Source organism: Rutidosis leptorrhynchoides, chromosome 4, assembly GCF_046630445.1.
Source record: "Rutidosis leptorrhynchoides isolate AG116_Rl617_1_P2 chromosome 4, CSIRO_AGI_Rlap_v1, whole genome shotgun sequence".
Lineage (NCBI taxonomy): Eukaryota > Viridiplantae > Streptophyta > Magnoliopsida > Asterales > Asteraceae > Rutidosis > Rutidosis leptorrhynchoides.
In genome coordinates this window covers 242,631,249-242,651,238 of record NC_092336.1, presented here as the reverse complement: position 1 = coordinate 242,651,238, position 19,990 = coordinate 242,631,249, and positions in this window count along the sequence as shown.

Below are 19,990 nucleotides of genomic sequence, written 5' to 3'. Positions count from 1 at the left end.
TGTTCTATATAATTTCGGATATGGGGCAACAACCCAGCTGGTTAACGAGTTCATGGGTATTCAAGAGGTCGGGGGTTCGAGTCCGGTTCGCAACAAATATTTTTTTAGCACTTTTTGAGGTAGTTTTAAATTTCAAAAATCTTTATTATTATTATTATTATTATTATTATTATTATTATTATTATTATTATTATTATTATTATTATTATTATTATTATTTTTTTTTTTTTTTTTTTATAATTTTTATCATTAGTATTATCATTAAATTGATTATTATTATTATTAGAATTATAATTATTAGTATTATTATTATTACTAATATTGAAGTTATGATGATGATGATAATAATAATAATAATAATAATAATAATAATAATAATAATAATAATAATAATAATTTATAAATTCCTGTTTATATAAATTTATAAAATAAAAATATAAACATTATAAGTTTTTTTGCGCCAGTGGTCCCTCATTTTTAGTTAAGATATTTTTGCGCCGGTGGTCCCTTGTTTTTAGTAAAAAGACGATTTTACCCTCACATGCATTGCACATGACAAGGTTAACGGACATTTTTAACAGAAATTTGACTGAGGGATGCCAATTGCAAAATCAAAATAACTCAGGGACACTGATTGCCAAATTAAAAATCGAGGGACCAAACTAGTGATTTGGGGTATAATAGAGGGACCAACTGAGCAAAAAAGTCTGATAATAATAAGTAAAAGTTGTATTATAATGATAACAATTTTTGTTATAACAATATTTATATTTACTAATGATGATATTAATTATGATAAATGATAATTCTATTCATGATAATAATAACGATACTTTTTAATATTAACAGTGATAATAATAATATTTTATAAAGATAATAATTCTATTAAAAATGATAATTAATAATAATACTAAAATGATAATAATAATGATATCTTATAATAACAATGATATTTCTATTAAAAATGATGATTTTTGTAAAATGATAATTTTAATATTAATAATACTTTTAATAATAAAAATAATGATAAAAATAATGAAAACGATATTTTTTTTTTTATCTAAATCAATGTCTTCCTAATCGATTTGATTAATAGCTTTTAGTCCTTTTTTTTATAACGCATTCATAATAATGATAATATTAGTAGATAATATTAATATTAATAAATATTATAAAAATATTTATGATAATACTAATAACTATTTTAATGATACTAATAAGAATAACAATGATAATAGTAATAATAGTAATGATAATGTTAATAATAATCTTAATGATAGTAACGGTAGTAATACTAATAAAAATGATAATTTTTAATAATAAAACTTATAACGATAATGATATTGATAATAATAATAATAATTATTAGATAATAATTATAACGACGATAATAACGACGATAGTAATAATAATCATTTAAACAATAAATATACTAACATTAATAATAATTCAGTTGATTATATCTTTTAATCCGTTTATCGAAATCACACGTGTTCGAAATGAAAAGTTCTTAATTTTTTGCTAGCTTTCCAACGACATGCATATCATATACCTTATCTCAGTAGCATGTGTATCTAATTCAGGATTCAACATAACCTATCTATCGACAATATCAACGTACAAGCATGCATAATCCTATATACTTTAGCACTAGTCAGGGATACACTAATAATATATAAAAGTTAAGTTATGAGTACTCACGTATCAATATTGTGATTCAATATTGCAAGAAAGGTACGTAGATGCAACGGAGACGATAAATACTAGATTGATCTCACGAGCATACCCTCGAATCATACCCATAACCTCCAAAGCAATAACCCATAATTTTCTTAGCTCTATCCCTCTCAAAAACTCGTCTTGGAATGACTCGTTCATGACTTCGTCGTAGTATTTTATGTATATTTAATAATAATATTACTAATAATAATAATAATAATCTTAATAATAATAATAATATATAATATATAATCCGTATATGTGTGTGAGATCGAGAGATAGAATAAATTAGAACCAGAAATTGAGTTTATATGCAAACTTTGCCCACCTAACCCACCCATGCGATCGCATGGGGTTTAGGGGTTCAAGCCATGCGATCGCATGGGCCTTGGTCCCAGCTCACATTCATTTAACTCTTGGGTGGCTACGGTTTTTATAATATTATATATATAATATATTTAATTTATAATTTATTTATATATTATATTATATTTACGTGCATAGTAAATTTATAATTTTTGTTCCAAAAACTTGTACATTAATGTTTGACTTATGATCCGGTTCCGATTTGTCGAACGTCGTTTCGTATGCTTAGAAACTTATACTTTACGTTTTGCGACACGTTCCTTTATTAATAATTAGACTTAAATCATCTCTAAACTATATCACTCAAAGTGTAACTTAAATGTTCGAGTGTTTTGGTCATTTGATTATTTAAATCAACTACTCGATATTTGTTAAAATATATTAATAATATTATTTAAATCTTTTTGTATAAGAAAGGTGAATATAATTAATTAGTTATATAACTAAATAAATATTATATTTTGTCACTTATAAAATATATATATTGTCGTTTAGAAATTTGTATCACCTATATGTATACTCGAAATCTTTATCTAATAATATAATTTTAAATCTTATAAATAATAGAAAATATAATAACAATTAACGTTTACACTTTAAAACTAAAATTGATGTAGTTCATGTATGTACTAGTGTTATTAACTTCTTAAACATTCTAGTTAACCTATTTAAATATCAGTCAAGTCACTAATAGAATACTATTATCGTTTATTAGATTATTCAAAATATATAGAAACACGTTTTTAATTACACGTTGCAAATTATTTACATATTTATATTCAATTAAACCACGGACCGTTATTATTTATAACTTCTCAAAAAGTTTCTAGAAAGATTCTAGATTTTAAGATAACGTTAAAACCTTTATCCTTATCATAATGACTCAGTAACAATTTGTCAAAAGTGATTCTAGAATTTTATAAAATTATATTCGTTTTAAAGAAGACGTGACACTTTTATTTCTTTCATGTAAATTACATTACCATTTTCCGAATACCGTTAAAAATGAACGATTTCTCAAATCAACGTGGACCTCACAACAAAGACTCATAATCATACAATGTATTTGATAAATCAATCATTTGATATTATCTTTCAATTACGTCAGTAAATACAATCATGTAAAGTATTATACCTAATACTTTGTTTACGTTTTCAAGTTATAATATATATACACATATATATACAATCATATCCATTTGAATAACGGTTCGTGAATCGTCGGAATTTGGTTAAGGTTAAATGGATGTATGAACACAGTTTAAAATCCTTGAGATTCAACTTAACAAACTTTGCTTATCGTGTCAGAATAATATAAAGATATAGTTTAAATTTGGTCGGAAATTTTTGGGTCTTCACGATACCTACCCTTTAAAGAAATTTCATCCCCAAAATTTGATCGAGGTCGTTATGGCTAACAATAAGAATGTTATTATGACAAATATGAGTTGAAAATTAGAGTTTTATCATCGGCGAGTAATATGGATAAAACAATTTGCTTAGGTGATGCGTACGAGTGAAGTTATTGCAAAAGAGTGAAATGAGTAAATGCAGATTTGACTTAACCGGTGACGTAGTCATAGTTGATTTCCGGTATTCAAGGGATTCTAGAGGAAATTTTCGTAATAAGATTTGGTTCTTCGGTAATTAAAGAAATTAGGATCTTCTTTGGTTAAATGCGATAATCTGTCTCGATTGCTCTGTCTGATATTTCACTATAAATCCACCCCTTCGTTTCCTTTCAACTCACACATTCTATTCTTTCTCCCTCAACTCATACTTTAAAGCATTCGTCAATATGCTCCATCCCGTTCTGATCCTTGATATACTCCTAACTTTCATATCTGTCATTCTTCTTTTTCATTTACCACCGGAGGATTTTATTTACTTTTACTACTACCTTGGGGTTATAGTATTTTTAATTCTCCCGTGCCTTTACGTTGCAATACGTATTGATATGCACGGTTTGTAATTTACATGTTGTTGTCGAGCTTTATATTTTCTTTTATATTCAAGAGTTCCACACTTTTGTCTCCTCTTCCCGACTTCAAGTCAAGCGAATAACGGTCCAGAATTCGTAGTTATGAATTTCGAAATGAACATAGTTAATGTTCTAAGAAGAGAATTGTAATGGCACGATCTTGATTTGTCAAATTACAAGAATATCTCAGAAAAGACAGAATCATCAAGAAAAATATTTTTTTGATATGTTTAGAGGTTAAATAGAATACAAGAGTCGTGTAACATGACACATGATGACGTTATGATCTGTGAATCATCACATTCCATTTAGGAACTCAGCATGACTTACTGTAATATAATCACGTTGATCAAGTGTCATTATATTATACTAACTCATGCTTCAGTTCCCAACACTACTTCAAAAACATTCATACTTTAAACTCGAAAGTTTCAAAATTTAGAAACTAAAACAGTTTCTTTTATGATGTGATAGCGATAACGCGAGGAGATAAATGATTTCAGATAAGAATAGCTATGAAAATATCTTCAAAAATATGGAGGATATTTATAATGAAAGATATAATGATATCTTAGAATATCTAAGATCAGAGGATGATGAAGAAGATTATCCACAAGGGTTTAAATTAAGGAGCAAGGTATTCGCTAAGGATTTCAGCAGACATTGAATCATTTGGATTCTTTGAAGGTAGGTTTAGTCTTTGTGATTTGTCCACAGCCTCCTTCATACTTTGCTCAATCCATTTTTTTTTCAGTACCAAATTTTTTGTTTGTGCTTTTCCAGTCTACTATTCTTTGTTATCAACTCCTGACCATAATTGCTGTCTACAGTCCTTACCACTTCATCAGTCTTTTTCAAAACTTCATAGTACTGTTTCGTAGGTTGGGGTGTTTTTCAAAAACTTCACATTCGAAGTATGTAAGTTTAGGAGATAGACGTTATATGGATATATATATATATATATAACTGTTGAAGTGAAAACACTGCGAGATTTCAAAATAATGATTACTGATTCCCGGTAATTGGTATGGCAATTCTTGTTACAAGATGCGGATGAGTATATGATAGAGTTTTAATGAATAAATATAATGACTTTTCGAAGAGGTTAAAGTCAAAGGGTAATGAAGTTGCTGGTACATCCGTTGATAATGTGGTGGAATGTAAAAGGTTCTCCGGTAACAATGACGAAAAGAGCAACGTATATATCGAGGTTATAATAAGGTTAGTGCGACTGAAAAATCGAAATTGACTTGCTGAAGTTGTGACAAAACTAGCTACTTTGAAAAGGGATCGTAAAGTTATTTTAGCTAATAAATGCCAAAGGATCTGACGCGGATACATGATAAACTATAACTTTGATTTCGAGAGTTTTTCAGGTGCATGTGGTTATATCAGCATTTTGATTGTTCGTTGTTTGAAGTGTCTTCAGAAATTTCGAGGGATTTGAACATAGATTGTAATCATTAATATTCATATGATGTTCTAGGATTTTGAATGATACAAATACTTTCCGGGGTTCCATGAATAGAAATGATGTTTTAGCACAGTTTTGAAGTCAAAGTATAACTTTGAAAGATGTAGGAATCTAAGAGTGATGATACCGGTTATATCTCGAATTGAGTTCTGAGATTTCAAAATCAGAATATGTAATTGGATTTGAATGAGTATTTTTTATTTCTACAAAAGAATGTATGTTGTTGTGAAAGTAGTAAATATAATTGATGATTGCTGAATCAGATTCGAAGAATGTATCATATTAATTGTGAATTTATATATCTCTCGGGTATTACCTACACGTTAAATTTTTTTTCACAATTAATATTTTGTACAAAAGAATTTTATTACAGTCTTTATGAAAATATATGTATGTGTATATTTTCTTCAGATGTAACATAGATTTAATGAGTTAATATTAAATTAAACTCATTTGATTTACGGTTGAAACTAGAATTGTATAATCCCTAAAACCTTAGAAATTACATAACTTTTACGGAGTATTTCTTGTAATTGAAATTATGAATCAATACTTCGTTATTTATTGATGCATGATGTTGGTGTTCGTGGAATTCTTGTGAACTTCGCAAGGTACGAATGATGTTGTTTGAAAAGTTTCGAGTACATCGATGATGAAGGTGTAAAAATCAAACATATATTTGAATAATACACTTGATTTATTAGGAAATGGAATTTATTAAAGTGAAACGGAGATTGTAGTTAACGATGATTAAGTCGCTGACGAAGGATGTACATCATAGCATATTAGTAATATGAATTAACCGAGTAGTTAAGATTCACATGTAATAGCTTAGTACGGAAAGATTTATTATGGTTTCAAAATTTATATATATAAGATATACATATAAATCCTTCAGTGGGAATGAGTTAATACTTCATAACTAGTTGATATGACATACTTGTTGTTGATTTGTGATGATATCTATGGTGATTATGGAACTGGCGGAGCTTGTGATATTATAGGTGCTTGCTGATGCTGGTAATGATGACGGTACTGCTAAGGCTTGGTGATGCTGCTGGTGTTTGTGGTATTGAGGCTTACGATGTAGATGTTATTGGTGGTACTGGTACTGTTGATGTAGATGTAAGTCTATCTTCCAAAGTGCGTACTGTACTCTCTAGAAACTCCACCCTTTCTTCAAACCTAGCACGAAGCTCTCTAACTTCTTCCACTAATCCTACTTGATTAGTAGTCGGGAGTAGAGGCTGAATCACCAACATAATTCTATGAATGCGTTCTTCGAGGTGGAATATTCGGGCAAAGAGTTTGAAAAAGGTATTGCGAATTGGTTGACCGGTGAGCGCGTCAATTTCTCTGATGTTGGGAGATAAATTTGGTTTGCGGTAGGATTCTCCCTCTTCATTTCTCCAGCGAGTGAGTATATCTCGCACCCATCTCCATCTCCTCCGAAAAGAAGTGTAGTCAACCAGTTAGGGTACTTCGGTCACACTACTTTCAGAGTCTTCAGAATCACCTTCGGAATTATATGAATTCGAATTTGGTACAGGATCCATCTTACACGATTAGTTAAAGGATTTTTGATATGGAATAATTTTGGGATTCAGATGATATTCTAATTTCATAGAATACCCATATATATAGAACAAAAGATTTCGTAGATTACGGAGAAATTTAAGGAATATGCCAGGCAAGGTTTATAGTAACAGATACACTAGGATATGAATTAGCAGATACGCTAAGATCTGAATTTTGTCTATACACTACTTATGCAATTAATGCAGTAACATGTGTCTAGACTAAGAATGATAAGCAGGTAATTTCCTAAGGATGATAAGCAGATGATTTTCGACTAGAATTGATAAGCAAAACTTTTTGACATGCAGCTAAGGTCGAAGTCCAAACTCATTAATGCATCCTAACAACTACTAGTTAGACACACTAATGCAAGACCTGGTTCACTAAGACCACCGCTCTGATACCAACTGAAAGGACCCGTTCATATACATTATAAACGATTCACAATAGTTGATTACATCGCGAGGTATTTGACCTCTATATGATACTTTTTACAAACATTGCATTCGTTTTTAAAAGACAAACTTTCTTTACATCAAAAGTTGACGGCATGCATACCATTTCATAACACATCCAACTATAATTGACTTAATAATAGTCTTGATAAACTCAACGACTCGAATGCAACATCTTTCGAAATTTGCCATGAATGACTCCAAGTAATATCCTTAAAATGAGCTAATGCTGTCATACCCCGTCCTAATCCATCTGGACGAAGTCACCAACATCTGGTGCCATTGCGATGATCGACTCCAAATAATGTCTTTAAAATGAGCAAATGCACAGCGGAAGATTTCTTTCATACCTGAGAATAAACATGCTTTCAAGTGTCAACCAAAAGGTTGGTGAGTTCATATGTTTATCATAAAACAATAAAATTCATCATTTTGATAGACCACAAGATTTAATATTCCCATTACCCATAAACATCATGCATGAAATTCATTCATATGGATTAAACACCTGGTAATCGACCTTAACAAGTTACATATAGAATATCCTTATCATTCAGGGACAACTTCGAACATGATAAATTTTCCATCATTCCGGGAAAACTTCGGACATGATAAATTCAACATCATTCCGGGAAAACTTCGGACATGATAAATTCAACATCATTCCGGAAAAACTTCGGACATGATAAATTCAACATCATTCCGGGAAAACTTCGGACATGATAAATTCAACATCATTCTGGGAAAACTTCGGACATGATAAATTCGCCATCATTCTGGTAAAACTTCGGACATGATAAAAAAGGGCACATTCGATTTCAATAATTCAACCATAGAATGTAGTTTCGATTACTTGTGTCTATTTCGTAAAATAGTTATAAAAGTATTTCATGTATTCGCAGTTCAAAATATATTTCAAAAGCATTTAACAAAATAGTTATAAAACAGCGCATGTATTCTCAGTCCCAAAAATGTAAAGAGTAAAAGGGAATCAAATGAACTCACCATACTGTATTTTGTAGTAAAAATACATATGACGACATTGAACAAGTGTAGGGTTGGCCTCGGATTAACGAACCTATAACAGGTATATATATTAATACATATAATTGTAATCGAATAAATTTTTATATTGTTAGTACTATGAGTGTTATTTTAATTATGTGTTTCATTAATAACCTAATTAATTACATTTATTTTGTATACTTTAAATAAATAATTATAATATAGTTTTATTATGTATGTTTTTATTTGATTAATTTTTATATATATTAAAAATACTTAATTTATTATATATGGATATTTATATAAAGATTGTTAATCTAATTACCTTATACATATATGTAATGTACTTTTAAGTATATTTTTACATAGATAATAATGTTTGATATATATGAAAAGTTGTATTTAATTTTATTGTTAATAACATTACTACTAATGATATTCATATTAATAATATTTTTGTTAACAATAATAATACTAATAATACTAAAAATGGTACTAATGCTAATATTAATGAAAATAATAATAAATTGTGTTATTTTCATAATAACACTAATAATAATAGTTATAATCATAATTATAATACTTGTATCAATTTTAATCATATTAATAATACTAATACTACCTAATAATAATACTAGTAATGATAATAACTTTTAGTAATAATCAATAATAATATCTTCATTATAATTATAATTACAATAATAATCATAAATGGTAACTATTACTTTCATTAGTAGAAATAATAATACTAATAACTATAACACTAGTAACAATAATAATAACAACAATAATAATAATAATAATAATAATAATGTAAATGGAATATAAAAGTGTATACCCTTTTTCTAAAGCTTCTCCAAAAAAAATAATTGCCCACGACGGGGCTCAAACCCGTGATCCCTCGCTCCCCCAAATCAACACTTAACCACCCTTCCAATTTCGTTTTTCTGAAATGATAGCTAATCCTTATCTACTTAACCTATTTTACGTTTTCTGTTTCTCCTCTCTTCTTCTTCAAATCCCAGTCGACCAAAATATAATTTTCTAAACGAATCATGTACAAAACAATTCTAGGTTCATCAATAGCTAGAAGGTATCATTATCTAGTGATGATATTGTTTATAAAACAAATGAAAAGGTAAAAAAAATATGAATCAGGTACCTGCTGTTATCTCGTCGTAGGCCTTTTTTTTAAAAAAAATTTTTGATTTTCGCAATTACTAATGTTTTGGACAAAGTTTATAACATGAACTAGGTTAGAAAACCATCACGGAACCTCTACAAATCATTAATTTAGCTTGAATCGTGACGGAAAATACAAATTTGATTGAAGAACAAATTGGTTGACTTTTTACTCCAAAGGTTTGACTCAAAAATTCGACATCGTTTTGATGAAATAGAATTTGACCCTTTACAGAAAGATTATATGAAAGATGTAACAACCCTGATTTTTCCGTTACTTCCGTTAACCTTCCGTTAGTTTATTTAACGGCGATTATTTAACTTTTATGCGTTTACGTGTATTAAATGCGTACTTGATCTTCGGAGGGTTTCTATAATTAATATGAGTTGATATTAATTCAAATAAATATTTCAGATAATGAAATACGATAAAAATGATACGATTTTGATAATAACTTTTTGAGCAACGAAACGCTCGGGTTTATTGTAATAATTAATTTTATTAATTATTAAAATTTTAAAATATTTAATTTATTGGGTTTTTAATAAATTAAACAATTGGTTGCGATTAACGATCGGGTTAGCATTCCGGGTCTTTGGTACGACTAAACGGCACTTAAAACGGACCACGATTACACGGAATTGCAAAACGAGAGCCCGGGAACCCATCCCAAGTGGGTCACGGTCGAAACCCCCTCCCCACCCCCTTTTTATTTTAATTTTTGTAACTTTAGGGACTTATGTGTTAATTGTGTATTTATGTCTTGGTATAAATAAGAAGGTTAAACCTAAATTAGATAAAACCCTCACACAAAAGCTGCACCAGTCGATCCTCTCCCTCCCTCTGTGGCCGTCGACCTCCATCACCACTACCACCATCAATTTTAGATTTTTAGAACAAGCCTTGAACACGAAAGTTGCAATTCTCGATCTCCTCTACGCGTTGGTGTATTTAATTTAGCGATCTAAGGTATAATTGCATAAACCCTAATTTTTAAAATCTGATTTTTATTAAAGTTTCATAGTTATGTTGTCAATTGCTCAAGTCTATACGCGTACGTGTTAATTGTAATCATTAATTTGATTGTTTGATGCGCTAGGGTTTAAAAACGAATTTGTATTTGTTTGATCAGAAAAATTAAGTTTTTCAAATGTTAATTATTATGTTATAATCAGATTCCTTGCGAAAAACTATTGAGTTTAGGCTTTGGATCTTGATTTCGTTTCCGTGTGATTAAGTTATGTCAATTTGAATTATCGTTGTGTTTTAGTTGCTTGATCAGAAATATGGTATTGATATAAAATGAATTGGCATGTGAGACTTATACTACTGGAAATATAATTTAAAAACACTCAATTTAGACTAGGATATCATGTCGTTTGCTTATGTATAGCACGAGATATGCTCGAATTAGCGTAAAAGTAGTTTTATACAGCACTTGCATAAAAATAACCTTGTATGATAAAATGTGTTAACTTCTGTGATTAAAGCTTTGCATATTTGAAAAGTAGACAAAAATTAATTCATCTTTCATGTAGATATCATAGGCTAATTGTATCTAGATCTTCGGATAATCGTATGCGAATGTGACTAACTAAATGAGAATCGAATCTGTAAATTGCACACGGTTTTGTACTATGTGGATTTTGTATATTGTTTGAGCATGTATTCTTCTGTAAAATAAAACTTAACATGATATGTGACTTATTTTTAGTTTATTTCAATCTCTGAAACCTTATGCATTGGGCACAATAGAGCTATACTTTATGTGAATTCTGATTTGAGCTGAAAACTGAATGTTCCACTTGCACGAATAAACTGTACCAATTGGCTAAACACAAATTGCTATATTTTTTATATGTGTTACTTTGATTTGTCCTCGAACTATGTCCACTGGTCTTGTATCAATTGCATATTCCTAACTCCGGTTATAGCCAAAATGAAATCAGTGCGCGGTCAGAAACTGACTTGGCAAACCCCAAATGTATCCCTTCTGATTCCTGACTTTTATATGTCGTACGAGTCCCTGGCTAGACTTTTTGGAATTGATTTTAAGTATATTCATGATCCGTAGTTTTTCATTTTTACTTGAATTTTTTACTATGAGATAATGTGCTAAGTATGCTACGTGTTCATAAATTTTGTGCATGACGATACACTGAAATTGTGAAAATGATCATTCATGACCTAAGATGTATTGTTTGACTTAGGTTTGACATGTTGACCAATATTTGACATGAACCTACTGATGATTGACTTTAGCTGACCACATTGACCAAGTTTGACTTTCGGTTTGACTCCAGTTGACTTTGTTTGACTTGCATGATATAGTTGACTTTTACTTTAAAACGCGTCGAGTCGAGCAATAAGACAACGTACACTATGAAACCACACTTATTTAAGATACATATATTGACCAACCTACATACGTATACTTAGGTTACATTACTCGGGTCTAAACCATACAAGTCGTTTGTCTTTCATTCCGGGCTTATTCAAAGGTGAGTCTACAGTCCCGCTTTTTACATATTTTTCAGGGATGAGAAAACACGCTGTTACATTTATATTTTCAATTACTTTTGTAGTGACAGGAGTATTACACATATGCATACCGAGTTTGTACACAAAGCCTCTAGCTTGAATACTTTTAATACCATCGGTGTAAGCACAATTTAGATGGACGGATCCGTTAGGTTGACAACCTCACCCACTATAAAAGCAGTGGTGCATTTATTTTGAACATTAGATACACTCGTACAGGTGTATAATATTTTAGGAGGTAAAGGCGGGTATAGTGGCTTTCATACTCGTGTCATTGCTAGTATTCAGGTGCTCGGTGTATGCAACGATAGAATCTCGTGGTCAAGGAAATCAAACTATTTTTATGATAACTGTTTTACAGATACTGTTACATTACTTTAAACCTGTAGATTTACCAACATTATTTGTTGACCTGTTTTTGCGTATTGTTATTCTCAGGTCCTTAAGAGGTAGGCTTCCGCTGTGTTTTCTGCATGACTGTCCGTGGAGTCAGCATTTGATTTTAAAGAACATTATTTACCGTCGCATTTAAAACTTTTATACTGATTGAATACTGTTGGCTTGTGGTTACGATCACAACAGTGTTTCTATTTTGGGATTATTGACTTATGTTTTTGAAAGTAAATTTTTGAATAAAATTAAATGCGATTGCTTTAAACGTCTCATATAGAGGGCGTAACTGTTAACGATGGGACCTGGATCAACACGCCGTTAGATGGTAATTTGGCAGTGTGTTAAAGTTGGTATCACAGCCAAACGGTTACCTAGGACTAGGCTGCATTAGAGAGTCAAACGCTAGCACAACTAGTGCGTCTGGACTGTAACCATAGACTAGTTAAGCTACATAGACTGTAGTTACACTACTTGCTACTTTACTTGATTCTATGTCTGCTTAGTATATCATATATGTTTATATATAAATGCCTACTATTATTATATATTGGATGTTCTAATGTGAGCGTGCTTCCATGCTGACACCAGATGAAGTATCTTCATGATGTTTACCTAAGTGCTTGGGATGCGGATACTGAGTCCGATACTTCCGTGATTGCTCGAGATACTCTTACACCTTGTACTGACGAAAAGAGATTGACTGAGTTTGTTGGGCAGCCTGAGACCAAAGAGGACGAGGAAGATTCCAATGCCGAGAATAACCCTTTGTTTGATTTTCTCGACCGAGAGGATTCTGATGAAGAAGAGGAACCCGTGAATGAGGAAGATTCTGATGAAGAAGATTCTGATGAAGAAAAGGGATCCGAGAAGGAAAAGGATTCCGAGGGTGAAGAAAAGTCTAAGGAACTGCTCACTACTAAACCAAGACCCCAGGATCCGATTATACCTATCACTACACCTACTACCCTTACCGAATCTCGTGTATTGCCGCCCGCCAAGAATTCCCGTAAGCGTAAGATTACATTTAGTTCTCATGACAATGATAATACATGCTACTATGGCTCAAGTACTCCCTTACCTCGTGTTGTTCGTCGCCGTTCTATTATACCAACTACTAGTGTTGCAAAGCCTTCATCATCCCCTACCGATGAAGTCCGAGAGTTAAAGGAGATTGTTAGGAGTTTGGTAGCTAGAGTTTCAGTGTTAGAAGAGGAACAAAAAGCCACAGCAGCCATCCAAGAAGACTATGAGTGCCTTAGTGAAAAGTATGCTGACCTGCATGACGAGTTGGCCGCATTCAAGGAGCGTGTCGGACCAAGTTTTCTCCGTTTAGAGCGAAAATTTCCAGATGAGGATGACTCTGAGTGAGATTGAGTTTATCTTAACGTACATTACCTACAGTACCTTGTTTCGTGTTAAGACTAGTAAACGTGTTTCATTATTTGTTTTGTGAGACTTGTTCAATTACTTCGAGACCTTTTTATCGTATTTTCATGTTTTGAATGCTATTCCTTCTATTTTTCGTGCATGTGTTGTTGAAGTTGTTCATACCATTACTACTATTTATTTACACTAAGGTTATGTCATTTGGACGGTTACACTAACGTTGATTTAAACTAAAACACGAGTGTCATACACTTTCTTTTACATGTTAGTATAGTATAGCGTACAGTCAACTCTGGAATTTTTTTTTTATAATATAAGTACAGCTCTGTTTGCTTGGAATACACGTCAAGGATTTCGTAATAAAGTCCCTTATAACTCATCTAAATAACCGTCCCTAACGTTTTGAAGGAAGGTCGCATTGAATTAAAACTCACATGAATGTATCTCAAGAATATTACAGCACTTATTTAAGTATAAGGAGCCTTGTCAATTTTTATAAGGTCATAGAAAGTCGTGTGAAGGTGAATTTTGGGTCCAAATTCATTAGTAATTCTTCCAATGGGTAAAAGTACACATAGATTCTCACTACGTGCAATGGAATAACCGTACGTGTTTTGCTAATCTGAACTTGTGAAGTAATGTCGAAATGGAAGTATGAGTCGGCGTAATGTAATGATCGGGATTATATTACGGTAACTTATATGGAAGTTTCGACAGCATGACATAAGGAATGGGAGGCTAGTCAAAGAAAATTTTTCTAATTTGCACTGGTTATAAAATGAACCTAATAGTCTCTCATAACCTATCGATAATATATGTACATACTACAACTCATCACTAATGACCCCACTTGTTACTACGTATCATTAGTTAATATATATTGAACATACCCATCATCTTATATCGCAATTCCTTACTATATATCATTTCCAACCGCTAATCAACACTATTCCTCACTCCTAGTCGATTCAATCACCACCTGTTTCTGGTCTATTTCTATAATGATGTTTCATCAACGCTAGCACGTTATGCTATTTTGTGCTAAGGAACACCCCAAATGGTGAAGAACATTAGGGCCATCATGTGTGATCTATGAATTGTGAAAGAAGGCAACCACATGGCCAAATACATTAGAGTTGGAGCTCCAGTCCTGTTTGTTAAGAAGAATGATGGGTCGATGAGATTGTGTATCGACTACAGAGAATTGAACAAGCTAACAATCAAGAATCGGTATCCGTTACCGAGGATTGATGACTTATTTGATCAGCTACAAGGATCCAGTTGTTATTCGAAGATTTATTTGAGATCCGGGTATCACCAATTGAGAGTCAAAGAAGCTGATGTCCCGAAGACAGCGTTTAGAACACATTATGGACATTATGAGTTTACAGTGATGTCGTTTGGTTTGACGAACGCACCAGCAGTGTTCATGGACCTCATGAACAGTGTACGTAAGCCATACCTAGATAAATTCGTTATTGTGTTTATTGATGATATATTGGTGTACTCCAAGAACAGGGAAGAGCACAAGCAGCATCTACGTTCGATATTGACTATGCTTAGAGAAGAGCAGTTGTATGCAAAGTTCTCTAAGTGTGACTTTTGGGTTACCAGAAGTAAAATTTCTTGGCCATGTTGTAGGGGCCAATGGAATACAGGTCGATCCAGCAAAGATTGAGTCGGTTAAGAATTGGAAAACTCCAAAGACGCCAACGTAGATTAGGCAATTTTTGGGTCTAGCTGGTTACTACCGGAGATTCATTGAAGGATTCTCTAAAATCGCCCGACCATTAACCGCGTTGACTCATAAGGGCACGAAGTTTGAATGGTCAGAACCGCAAGGGACTGCATTTCGGTTGTTGAAGGGGAAGTTAACAACTGCACCAATATTGTCTCTACCCGAGGGGAGTGAAGATTTTGTTGTTTATTGCGATGCCTCACTTCAAAGAATGGGTTGCGTGCTTATGCAACGAAATAAGGTTATTGCTTGTGGATCGCGTCAGTTAAAGATTCTGAGCAGAACTACACTACGCACGACCTTGAGTTAGGAGCTGTTGTCTTTGCACTTAAAATGTGGAGACACTACCTATTTGGAACCAAGTTCACTATCTTCACTGACCATAAGAGTTTACAGCACATAATCAATCAGAAGCAGCTCAACATGAGACAGCTATGTTGGATGGAATTACTTAACGATTATAACAGCGAACTTCAGTACCATCCGAGCAAAGCAAATGTTGTGGCGGATGCTTTAAGCAGAAAAGAGCGGGAGAAACCCCTCAGGGTTAAAGCGCTTAACATAGTTGTACGTACGAATCTCACATCACAGATCCGCGAAGCACAATGAGAGGCCATGAAACAAGGAAATGTCGATGTTGAATTTCTCAGGGGAATGGATAAGAAATTTGACATCAAGGAGGATGGAACACTGTACCTTGCTAATCGAATTTGGGTATCAAAGATTGGTGGATTGAGAGAACTAGTGTTGGAGGAAGCACACAAGTCGAGATACTCAATTCATCCGGGATCAGATAAGATGTACCAAGGTTTGAAGGCATTTTATTGGTGGCCAAAGTTGAAAGCTGACATTGCTACCTATGTCGGGAAGTGCATGACTTGCGCTAAAGTCAAGGCTGAACATCAGAAGCCATCAGGACTATTAACTCAACCAGAGATTCCCCAGTAGAAGTGGGAAGGTATTTCCATGGACTTCAGTACGAAATTTCCAAGAACGGCGGGAGGTCATGATACTATTTGGATTATCATGGATGGTCTCACTAAGTCCGCACACTTCTTACCGATACAGGAAACTGATAAAATGGAGAAGTTGGCTCAGATCTACATTAAGGGAGTCGTCTCTAGGCATGGAGTGCATATATATGCATTATATTCGACCGCGACAGCAGATTTGCTTCCAAATTTCGGCAATCATTACAGAAAGCAATGAGGACCCGTTTAGATATGAGTATAGCATATCACCCCCAGACGGATGGCCATAGCGAACGGACTATTCAGACTTTTGAGGACATGTTGAGAGCATGTGTCATTGATTTCGGAAACGGATGGGATAAGTATTTACCACTAGCTGAGTTCTCATACAATAACAGCTATCATGCGAGTATTAAAGCTGCACCTTTTGAAGCATTGTATGGAAGGAAGTGTAGATCTCCCGTTTGTTGGAGCGAGTTGGGAGATAGTCAGTTGACAGGTCATGAGATTATTTAGGAGACAACTGAGAAAGTCCTACAGGTTCAGGAAAGATTGAGAACGGCTCGAAGTCATCAAAAGAGTTACGTCGATGTTAGACGGAAGGACATAAAGTTCTAAGTTGGTGACAAGGTTAGGCCTAAGGTATCACCTTGGAAGGGTGTTGTACGATTTGGGAAAGGAGGTAAACTGAGTCCTAGATATGTTGGACCGTTTGAGATAACTAAAAGAGTTGGACCAGTAGCTTACAGATTGGAACTGCCACAAACACTCAGCAGTATTCATGACATTTTCCATGTATCCAATCTAAAGAAGTGCCTAGCCGATGATAATTGATTATTCCTTTAGAGGAACTACGTATCGATGACAAACTTCATTTCATTGAGGAACCTGTTGAAATCTTGGGCCGTGAGGCCAAACAGTTGAAGCAAAGCAGAATTCCTATCGTTAAAGTTTGGTGGAACGCGAGAAGAGGACCAGAGTTCACGTGGGAGCGTGAAGACCAGATGAGGCTGAAATATCCGCAACTGTTTCCCGAGAAGACTACTTCAGCGGACGATCACTAAAATTTCGGGACGAAATTTTCAATAACAGGTGGGTAATGTAACAACCCTGATTTTTCCGTTACTTCCGTTAACCTTCCGTTAGTTTATTTAACGGCGATTATTTAACTTTTTTGCGTTTACGTGTATTAAATGTGTACTTGATCTTCGGAGGGTTTCTATAATTAATATGGGTTGATATTAATTCAAATAAATATTTCGGATAATGAAATACGATAAAAATGATACGATTTTGATAATAGCTTTTTGAGCAATGAAACGCTCGGGTTTATTGTAATAATTAATTTTATTAATTATTAAAATTTTAAAATATTTAATTTATTGGGTTTTTAATAAATTAAACAATTGGTTCTGTTTAACGATCGGGTTAGCGTTCCGGGCCTTTGGTACGACTAAACAGCACTTAAAACGGACCACGATTACACGGGATTACAAAACGAGAGCCCGGAAACCCATCCCAAGTGGGCCACGGGCGAAACCCCCTCCCCACCCCCTTTTTATTTTAATTTTTGTAACTTTAGGGACTTATGTGTTAATTATGTATTTATGTCTTGGTATAAATAAGAAGGTTAAACCTAAATTAGATAAAACCCTCACATAAAAGCTGCACCAGTCGATCCTCTCCCTCCCTCTGTGGCCGTCGACCTCCATCACCACTACCACCATCAATTTTTGATTTTTGGAACAAGCCTTGAACACGAAAGTTGCAATTCTCGATCTCCTCTACGCGTTGGTGTATTTAATTTAGTGATCTAAGGTATAATTGCATAAACCCTAATTCTTAAAATCTGATTTTTATTAAAGTTTCATAGTTATGTTGTCAATTGCTCAATTCTATACGCGTACGTGTTAATTGTAATCGTTAATTTGATTGTTTGATGCGCTAGGGTTTAAAAACGAATTTGTATTTGTTTGATCAGAAAAATTAATTTTTTCAAATGTTAATTATTATGTTATAATCAGATTCCTTGCGAAAAACTATTGAGTTTAGGCTTTGTATTCGCTTGATTTCGTTTCCGTATGATTAAGTTATGTCAATTTGAATTATCGTTGTGTTTTAGTTGCTTGATCAGAAATCTGGTATTGATAGAAAACGAATTGGTATGTGAGACTTACACCACTTTAAAGATAATTTAAAAAAACTCAATTTAGACTAGGATATCATGTCATTTTCTTATGTATAACCAGAGATATGCTCGAATTAGCGTAAAAGTAGTTTTATACAGCATTTGCATGAAAATAACCTTGTATGATAAAATATGTTAACTTCTGTGATTAAAGCTTTACATATTTAAAAAGTAGACAAAAATTAATTCATCTTTCATGTAGATATCATAGGCTAATTGTATCTAGATCTTCGGATAATCGTATGTGAATGTGACTAACTAAATGAGAATCGAATCTGTAAATTGCACACGTTTTTGTACTCTGTGGATTTTGTGAATTGTCTGAGCATGTATTCTTCTGGAAAATAAAACTTAACATGATATGTGACTTATTGTTAGTTTATGTCAATCTCTGAAACCTTATGCATTGGGCACAATAGAGCCATACTTTATGTGAATTCTGATTTGAGCTGAAAACTGAATGTTCCACTTGCACGAATACACTGTACCAATTGGCTAAACAAAAGTTTCTAGATTTTTGATATGTGTTAATTTGATTTGTCTTTGAACTATGGCCATTGGTCTTGTATCAATTTCATGTTCCTAACTCCGGTTATAGCCAAAATGAAATCAGTGCACGGTCAGAAACTGACTTGGCAAACTCCAAATGTATCCCTTCTGATTCCTGACTTTTATTTGTCGTATGAGTCTCTGGCTGGACTTTTTAAAATTGATTTTAAGTATATTCATGATCTGGAGTTTGTCATTTTTACTTGAATTTTTTACTATGAGATAATGTGCTAAGTATGCTACGTGTTCATAAATTTTGTGCATGACGATAAACTGAAATTGTGAAAATGATCATTCATGACCTAAGATGTATTGTTTGACTTAGGTTTGACATGTTGACCAATATTTGACATGAACCTACTGATGATTGACTTTAGCTGACCACATTGACCAAGTTTGACTTTCGGTTTGACTCCGGTTGACTTTGTTTGACTTGCATGATATAGTTGACTTTTACTTTGAA